This window comes from Loxodonta africana, chromosome 8 (genome assembly GCF_030014295.1).
Source record: "Loxodonta africana isolate mLoxAfr1 chromosome 8, mLoxAfr1.hap2, whole genome shotgun sequence".
In the NCBI taxonomy this organism is placed as follows: domain Eukaryota; kingdom Metazoa; phylum Chordata; class Mammalia; order Proboscidea; family Elephantidae; genus Loxodonta; species Loxodonta africana.
In genome coordinates this window covers 131,957,946-131,967,940 of record NC_087349.1, presented here as the reverse complement: position 1 = coordinate 131,967,940, position 9,995 = coordinate 131,957,946, and positions in this window count along the sequence as shown.

Sequence of the window (9,995 nt, the reverse complement as noted above, 5' to 3'; positions counted from 1 at the left end):
GTCATTTTTAAATGACAATTTTTTTTTAGTGCAAGAGGCTAACTTTTTTTTATTGTGCTTTAAGTGAAAGTTTACAAATCAAGTCAGTCTCTCATACAAAAACTTGTACACACCTTGCTATGTACTCACAGCTGCTCTCCCCCCCAAATGAAATAGGACACTCCTCTCCACCGTGTATTCCCCATGTCCATTCAGCCAGCTCCTGTCCCCCTCTGCCTTCTCATCTCACTTCCAGACAGGAGCTGCCCACATAGTCTCATGTGTCTACTTGAGCCAAGAAGCTCACTGCTCACACTCTAGTCCAGTCCAATCCCTGTCTGAGGAGTTGGCTTCGGTAACGGGTCCAGTCTTGGGGTCTGGGAACCATGGCCTCCGGGGTCCCTCTAGTCTCAGTCAGACCATTAAGTCTGGTCTTTTTACAAGAATTTAGGTCTGCATCCCACTGTTCTGCTTAATCCGGGATCCTATGTTGTGTTCCCTGTCAGGGTAGTCAGTGATTGTAGCCCAGCACTATCTAGTTCTTCCAGTCTCAGGCTGATGTTGTCTCTGGATTATGTGGCCCTTTCTGTCTCTTTGGCTCATATTTTCCTTGTGTCTTTGGTGTTCTTCATTCTCCTTTGCTCCAGGTGGGTTGAGACCAATGGATGCATCTTAGATAAACCACTTGCTAGTGTTTAAGACCCCAGATGCCACTCTCCAAAGTGAGATGCAGAACGTTCTCTTCATACATTTTGCTATGCCAATTGACCTAGATGTCCCCTGAAACCATGGTCCCCAGACCCTTGTCACTGCTACTTTGACCTTCAAAGCTTTCGGTTCTATTCAGGAAAGATCTTTGCTTTTGGTTTAGTTCAGTTGTGCTGACCTTTCCTGTACTGTGTGTTGTCTTTCCTTTCATCTAAAATAGTTCTTGTCTAATACCTAATTAATGAATACCTTTCTCCCTCCCTCCCCATACTTGTAAGCATCAAAAAATACCTTCTTCTCTGTTTAAACGATTTCTTGAGTTCTTATAATAGTGGTCTCATACAGTATTTGTCCTTTTGCAACTGACTAATTTCACTCAGCATAATGCCTTCCAGATTCCTCCACGTTATGAAATGTTTCATGGATTCATCATTGTTCTTAATCGTTGCTTAGTGTTGCATTATGTGAACATACCATAATTTATCCATTCATCTGTTGATGGGCACCTTGGTTGCTTCCATCTCTTTGCTATTGTAAACAGCACTGCAATGAACATGGGTGTGCACATATGTGTTCGTGTAAAGGCTCTTATTTCTCTAGGATATATTCCGAGGAGTGGGATTGCTGGATCGTATGGTAGTTCTATTTCTAGCTTTTTAAGGAAGCACCAAATAAATTTACAAAGTGATTATACCATTTTACATTCATACCAGCAGTGTCTAAGTGTTCCAGTCTCTCCACAGCCTCTCCAACATTTATTATTTTGTGTTTTTTGGATTAACGTCAGCCTTGTCGGAGTGAGATGGAATCTCATTGTAGTTTTGATTTGCAGTTTTGATTTGCATCTGACTAATGGCTAATGTTTGTGAGCTTTTCCTCACGTATCTGTTAGCTACTGGAATGTTTTCTTTGGTGAAGTGCCTGTTTATATCCTTCGCCCATATTTTAATTGGGTTATTTGTCTTTTTGTAGTTGAGTTTTTGCAGTATCGTATAGATTTTAGAGATCAGATGCTGATCAGATTTGTTGTAGCCAAAAACTTTCTCCCAGTCTGTAGGCAATCTTTTGACTCTTTTGGTGAGGTCTTTGGATGAGCATAGGTGTTTGATTTTTAGGAGCTCCAGTTATCTAGTTTCTCTTCTGGTGTTTGTGCGTTGTTAGTAATGTTTCATATACTGTTTAAGCCATGTATTGGGGCTCCTAATGTTGTTCCTATTTTGTCTTCCATGATCTTTATCGTTTTAGATTTTATATTTAGGTCTTTGATACATTTTGAGTTAGTTTTCGTGCACGGTGTGAGGTATGGGTCTTGTTTCACTTTTTTGCAGGTGGATATCCAGTTAGGCCAGCTCCATTTGTTAAAGAGACTGTCTTTTCCCCATTTAACTGACTTTGGGCCTTTGTCAAATATCAGCTGCTCATATGGGGATGGATTTATGTCTGGATTTTCAATTCCGTTCCCTTGGTCTATGTGTCTGCTGTTGTACCAGTATCAGGCTGTTTTGAGTACTGGGGCCTCTTTCCCTTCCATATGAACTTGGTGATTTCTTTCTCCATCTCATTAAAAAATGCCACTGGAATTTGGATTGGGATTGCATTGTATCTATAGATTGCTTTGGGTAGAACAGACATTTTTACAACCTTGAGTCTTCTTACCCACGAACAAGGTGTTTTTCCACTTATGTAGGTCTCTTGCAGTAGTGTCTTGTAGTTTTCTTTGTATAGGTCTTTTACATCTTTGGTTAGATTCATTCCTAAGTATTTTTTCTTCTTGGGGGACACTGTAAATGGTATTGATTTGGTGATTTCCTCTTTGAAATTCTCTTTGTTGGTGTAGAGGAATCCAACTGATTTTTGTATGTTTATCTTGTATCCTGATAAACTGCTGAACTCTTCTATTAGTTTCAGTATTTTCTTGAGAATTCTTTAGGGTTTTCTGTGTATAAAATCATGTCATCTGTGAATAGGGGTGCTTTTACTTCTTCCTTACCAATGTGGATGCCCTTTATTTCTTTTTCTAGCCTAACTGCTCTGGCTAGGACCTCCAGCACAATGCTGAATAAGACTGGTGATAAACGGCATCCTTGTATGCTTCCTGTTATCAAGGGGAAAGCTTTCAGGCTCTCTCCATTTAGGATGATGTTGGCAATGCCTTTTATTATGCTGAGGAATTTTCCTTCTATTCCTATTTTGGTAAGAGTTTTTACAATGAATGGGTTTTGGACTTTGTCAAATGCCTTTTCTGCATTTATTGATATGATTCTTTTAATTTCAGTTGGGTCTGTTGTGATAGCACCCATCTCATTTCTTATTTGGGTTATTTACTTCTCTCCTGTTTTTCTTTTGTCAGGTTGACCAATGGTTTATCGTTTTTGTTTATTTTTTCAAAATACCAGCTTTTGGTCTTGTTAACCCTTTCAATTGTTTTTCTGTTCTCTATTTCATTTAATTCTGCTCTAATTTTTATTATTTGCTTTCTTCTGGTGCCTGAGGGTTTCTTTTGTTACTCTCTATTTGTTCAAGTTGTAGGGATAATTCTTTGATTTTGGCCATTTCTTCTTTTTGGATGTGTGCATTTATTGATATAAATTGATCTCTAATCACTGCTTTAGCTGTGTCCCAAAGATTCTTATAGGAAGTGTTTTCATTCTCATTGGATCCTATGAATTTCTTCATTTGGTCCTTAATGTCTTCTATAACCCACTCGTTTTTGAGCAAGATGTTGTTCAGTTTCTATGTGTTTGATTTCTTTTCTCTGTTTTTTCTATTATATATTTCTACTTTAATGGCTTTATGGTCACAGAAGATGCTTTGTAATATTTCAATCCTTTGGATTTTCCTAAGGCTTGCCTTGTGACCTAATATATGGTCTATTCTAGAGCATTGTTCAAGAAAGTATACTTGTCTGCTGTTGGGTGGAGTGTCTATGAGGTCAAGTTGGTTGACTGTGGCATTTAGATCTTCCATGTCTTTACTGAGCTTCTTTCTAGATGTTCTATCCTTCACCGAAAGTGGTGTGTTGAAATCTCCTACTCTTATTGTGGAGCCATCTATCTTGCTTTTCAATGCTGTTAGAGTTTTTTTTATGTATCTTGCAGCCCTGTCGCTGGGTGCATAAATATTTAATATGGTTACATTCTCCTGGTATACTGTCTCTTCCTGGTATGTAATGTCCTTCCTTATCCTTTGTGTGGATTTTACTTTAAAATCTATTTTGTCAGAAATTAATATCGCCACTCCTGCTCTTTTTTGACTGTTGTTTGCTTGATGTATTTTTTTCCTTCCTTTGAGCTTCAGTTTGTTTGTGTCCTTAAGTCTAAGGTGAGTCTCTTGTAGGCAGCACATAAACAGATCATGTTTTTTTTCCCCCATTCTGCCACTTACTGTCTCTTTATTGGTGCATATACATTCAGTGTAATTATGTATATGTATGAGTTTAATGCAATCATTTTGATGTTTTTATTTTTGCATGTGTGTGTTGACAGTTTCTTTTTTCCATTTAATTTTTTTTTGTGCTGAGTAGTTTTTTTTTGTTATAAATTGTCTTTTCCTCTTTCTTGTTGTTGATTTTATTTTTGCTGAGTCTTTACGTTTTCCTTGTATTTTATTTTGATGTGTAGGATTGTTAATCTCCTTTGCGGTTACCTTAATATTTACCCCTATTTTTCTAAGTTTAAGCCAAACTTTTATCTCTTTATATTGCCTTGACTTCCTCTCCGTATGAAAGATCTATGACATTTTTAGTCCCTCTTTATTAATTTAATGTTGTCATCTTTTACATAATGACATCTCTGTTTCCCTGTTTTGAGAGTTTTTTTTTTTATCTTGATTAATTTTTGTGATTTTCCCTATCTGGGTTGATTTCTGGTTGCTCTGTCCTGTGTTCTAGTCTCGGGTTGTTATCTGATGTTATTGATTTTCTAACCAGAGAACTCCTTTAGTAGTTCTTGTAGTTTTGGTTTGGTTTTTGCAAATTCCCTAAACTTCTGTTTATCTCAAAATGTCCTAATATCACCTTAATATTTGAAAGACAGTTTTGCTGGATATATGATTATTGGCTGGCAATTTTTTTTCCTTTAAGGCTTTATATATGTCATCCCATTGCCTTCTTGCCTGCATGGTTTCTGCCGACTAGTCCAAGCTTATTCTTATTGACTCTCCTTTGTACGTGACTTTTTGTTTATCCCTAGCCGCTCTTAAAATTCTCTCTTTGTCTTTGGTTTTGGCAAGTTTGATTATGTCTTGGTGACTTTCTTTTGGGATCTACCTTATGAGGGGTTTGATGAGCACCTTGGATAGACAGTCTTATCTTTCACGATACTTTCAGGAAAGTTTCCTGCCAACAAATCAACAATTTTCTCTTTATTTTCTGTTCTCCCTCCCTGTTCTGGTACTCGAATCACTTATAGGTTATTTCTCTTGATAGAGTCCCATAATATGATTTTTAGGGTTTCTTCATTTTTTCAAAATTCTTTTATCTGATTTTTCTTCAATTATATTGATGCCAAGTGTTTTATCTTCAATCTCACTAATTCTGACTTCCATTTCCTCAATTCTCCTCCTCTTTCTATTGAGTTGTCTAGTTCTGAAATTTTATTGTTAATCTTCTGAATTTTTGATTGCTGTCTCTCTATGGATTCTTGCAGCCTATTAAATTTGTCCTGATGGTCTCGAATAACCTTCTTAATTTCCTCGACTGCTTTATCTTTGTGTTCCTTGGCTTGTTCTGCATTTTGCCTGATCTCCTTAAGAGTTCTGTGTATTAATCTTTTGTAATCTACCTCTGGTAATTCCAGGAATATCTCTTCGTCCAGAAGATTCCTTGGTTCTTTGTTTTTGGAGCTTGTTGAAGACATCATGGTCTGCTTCTTTATGTGATTTGATATTGACTGTTGTCTCTGAGCCATCTATAAGTTATTGTATTAATTTATTTTGTTTGCTTACTGTATTCTAGCTTCTTGCTTTATTTTGTTTCAAGATGCTCAGATAAGCTACTTGGTGAGCTAGCTTGATTATTTGTGCTTTTGAAGCATCCTGTCACCAGATGGTTAGAGTTGTTACCAGGTATATGAGCCTGGGAGTCCATTCGCTTTTCTTATATGGACTCAGCTCAGGTGTCCAGGTAGTCAGTCATCAAGTGTGTGGCTTTAGGCTCTCTCCTACAGCCTTAGAGGAGCAGGGCTGATTGGTGTAGGCACAGGTATCTGGTTGCAGCAGGGGGTCACACTCTGAGCAAGGCAAGGGGCTGACCACCATCCTCCAAGTGTCTGTGAGGAAAATGTGTTCCTATTCCCTACAGCACACATGTGGGTGGGTTCTTCAGCCAGACCATGGCACCCAATGCTTTTGGCTGTAAGGACTGGGAATCACCACCACTTATTCTTGGGCCCCTGTCGCTGGTGGCTAGGTGGCATTGGTGGAGCCACCAGTCCTCAGGCCCTTGATGTGGGTAGGTGAGAATCCTGCTTAATAGCGTGGTGTCAAATGTCACCCTCCTCTCCACTGCACAGGTGAAACAGCTGAAGTCAGGTCTCAGGGTCATACACCATTGCAGTCTGCCAACAAGGGCCTAAGCTGCTGAAATGGGCTCACACAGGTCCATGCAGGGGTTAAAGGCAGTCAAAGGCCATGGACCTTTTGTGCCTGGACAGGAGCCACTTCTGCCCCGAGTTCTCAGCTTAGGGGAGCTGGCAGATTATTTTTTCCCCATTTATTAATCTGTTCTTTCTCCAAGGCTGGGAAAATGGCTCAGGGCACATAGCAAGGCTTCTCAGGCCCAGGGAAATCGACAGCCACTGAAGCTGGCTAGGGGGCTAGGAAAGAGGGAGGTGGGATCAGATAAATGGGAGAGAGTTCTTTCACAAGGGATGCTATTTGATCTGTGTGGAAAATTAGATGCAAGCACTTATCTCTTGCCAAGAGTGCTCTTCTTAACTAATTCTGGAGGCATGAGTAGACTCTGTGGCTCACTCTCTCTCCCTGAGGAAACTGCATCCCGAATGCTACCACTAGCCCCACCATGGTCGTGCCAGGGAATCGTGCCAGAGGGGCACCAGTTTCCGCTGAGTCAGGTCCGGCAACTCCTTGCCACTTCTGAACTGTCTCTCCCTTCCCCTGCTGCTCAGTCCGATTTCCTAACTTTGCCTTTGATGTTCAGGGCTTCTAGTTTGTCATATATATAATTGATTCACTTGTTTTTTGGGGTCTTTGTTGTAAGAGGGATCACTGGAAGTGTCTGACTACTCCACCATCTTGGCCCCACCCCCAAGGCTAACTTTTGAAACCAGCATTTCTGATAAAGGAACATTAAACCCAAAACCCAAACCTGTTGATTTCAACTGGATTCCAACTCATAGTGACACTATAGGACAAAGCAGAACTGCCCGATAGGGTTTCCAAGGTTGTAAATCTTTACAAAGGCAGGTTGTCACATCTTTCTACCATGGAGCAGCTCCTGGGTTTAAACCACTGACCTTTTGTTTAGCACCTGAGTCCTTTAACCACTGCACCACCAGGGCTCCTTAAAGGAACAGTAATAAGGGCCAATTTCCCAGATGAAATGGTTGGGCTGGCTGAGGAGGTGTGGCTGGAAGGCCCCAAGAGGCTGCTGGGCTGGACTACAGATCCCCGTCAACATGCCAGGCCAGCAGAGTCCACAGAGGCCACGGGGGATGGGCTACCTTGGTTGCTCTCCCCAGACCAAGTGTCGCGCCCACATGTCCCTCATCTCCCCACCCTGTGCACCAAGTCCTGGCAGGGCCTGAGGATGCTCGGAGCCCCTCCCTTGCCCACATCAGCCCTGGTGCCAGTACAGGGCTCAGCACTGAGTGGAAGAGGGCAGTGGCCTAGAATCCCAGCTCTGCCAGCTCCTTGCTCCTGGATGAGTCTAAGCAGCCACTGATTTTTCCAGCTGCCAAATGGGTTGATGACAGCACCTACCCCTGCTGGGCCCTCTGCCTGGGTTCTCTGCCAACCACCCCTGCCCTGTCCCTTCCATCCTTCTGCTCTTATAATTAGGGTCCTCCTCTTTCCACCAAGAGCAGAGACTGCAACTTGTGGTGACACATCTGTGTCCATCTACCCTGTGGGTGAGCTGTCACAAGGAAGGGGCCATTTGGAGCACAGCACCCAGAAAATCTGGGCTCCAGTGTTGGGAGGGAACACACAAGCACAATAATAATAACAACAAACAACAGTTAGGACTAGCAAGGACACAGTGTGTGCCATGACGCACCACCAAGAGCAGAGACTGCAACTTGTGGTGACACATCTGTGTCCATCTACCCTGTGGGTGAGCTGTCACAAGGAAGGGGCCATTTGGAGCTCAGCACCCAGAAAATCTGGGCTCCAGTGTTGGGAGGGAACACACAAGCACAATAATAATAACAACAAACAACAGTTAGGACTAGCAAGGACACAGTGTGTGCCATGACGAAAAGTGCTAGAGGTCAACAATTCCATTTAATTCTCATGGCCGCACCAGACAAGAGAAGCCATCATTCTCCCCTCGCTGCAGGTGAAGACAGGGCACAGGGACGCTCAGGAAGTACCTAAGACCCCAAAGGTAGGTCAGAGCAGTGCCCGCATCCAACTCAGCCAGTCGGAGCTTGGCTCTGCCCTTGTTGTGGCTCTTTCAGGATACCTAACCCTTCGAGCCTTAATGTATTCATATGCAGAACAGGCTCCTGAGAGTGAAAGGAAGCTTTAAAAAGCTTAGTCCCACAGACACCCTCCCCCTCCTTGCCCCCTGCTGTGGTTACAGGGCCATGCTGGGTGCCTGGGAGGACAAAGAAATGCTAGCTTATTCTACACATGCAGGCACTTAGGCCTGTGATTGTTAAGGGTGTGAGTCAACTTGGGAGGGCCATGATTCTCAGTGGTTTGACAGTTGTATGATGTTATGATCAGTTCCATGATGAGATTTTAAATACGATCACCTCCGTGATGGGATCTGCTGTGAGTAGCCAATCAGTTGAAAGGGAGTTTCCTTGGGGGTGTGGCCTACATTGAATATTAGCCAGCATTCTGGCAAGACTCGTGGATCCTGCAGCTGACTCCTGTTTGTCTGACCTCTGGTTCTTGGGACTTAAGCTAGCAGCTTACCGGCTATCTTGCCTGCAGATCTTGGGATTTGTTGATCGCAGCCTGTGAACAAGAGCCCTGCTGTCTGACCTGCTGATCTTGAGTTCACCAGCCCCTGCGGCTACATGAATCAGGAAAAGCCTCTATCCTGACCCATGGACTTGGGATGTTCCAGCCTCTACAACCTCATGAGCCATTTCCTTGATATAAATCTCTCTCTCTATATATGTATTTATATGCTTTACTGGTTTTGCTTCTCTAGAGAACCCAGCTTAAGACAATGCCCTATGCTGATGCTCTGAGCAAAGTGTGGTCTGAACCAGACAGCATCCCCGTCACCTGGGGATTGCTGGAAATTCAAATCCTGCTAAACCAGAAACTCTGGGAGTGGACAGGGCAATCACCTTTCCTTCAAGCTTTGCTGCTCGACTGTTAAAATGCAGCATCTTGGGTTCCAGCCCAGGCCTACTAAGCCCAAATCTGCATTTGAGCAAGAAACACAGGTAGTTCATGTGCAAATAAATGGATGGAGGCCCGACCTGGACTGAGGCTGGTGCCTTTGAGAGCTTATGCCACAGGTGAGGAGTGGCATCTTAAGTGAGGGTAGTGCCTCAGCTGTGGCTTTGCACTGGACTCACCTGCTTCAGCTTGCATGCCCAGTAGTTCTGATGTAACTGTCCTGGGGCACAGTCTGGGCACTGGGACTGTTCAGTTTTCTGGACAAAACCTGGAGCAGGAAGCACAAGGAGCTCCTTGCCTTGGCCATTCTGGCTGAAACCAAATTCAAGGCTACAAACGGGCAGCCAAGAGCTCAGGAAGGCCCCTGCAGCCAGACTAGAGGGATGAGGAGGATGGGGCCAGTGTGGGCAGCTTTCCGGACCAGCTTCCACAGGGCCAAGAAGGGAGCCCAGAGGCAACACTTCTGCCCAAGTCCAGCTGGAACTGGTCTGGACAAAGCAGCAGCCCTGAAGTGGGGGTGGTGGGCCCTGCACCTGAGCCTGTGACTCCTCACAGCTCCTCCTGCTCCAGCAGGAAGGCAAGCACCTTCTAATTACCAAAAAAAACCCAGTGCCGTTGAGTAGATTCCAACTCATAGCGACCCTATAGGACGGAGTAGAACTGCCCCACAGAGTTACCAAGGAGTGTCTGGCGGATTCGAACTGCTGACCTTTTGGTTAGCAGCCATAGCACTTAACCGCTATGCCACCAGGGACCTTCTAATTACA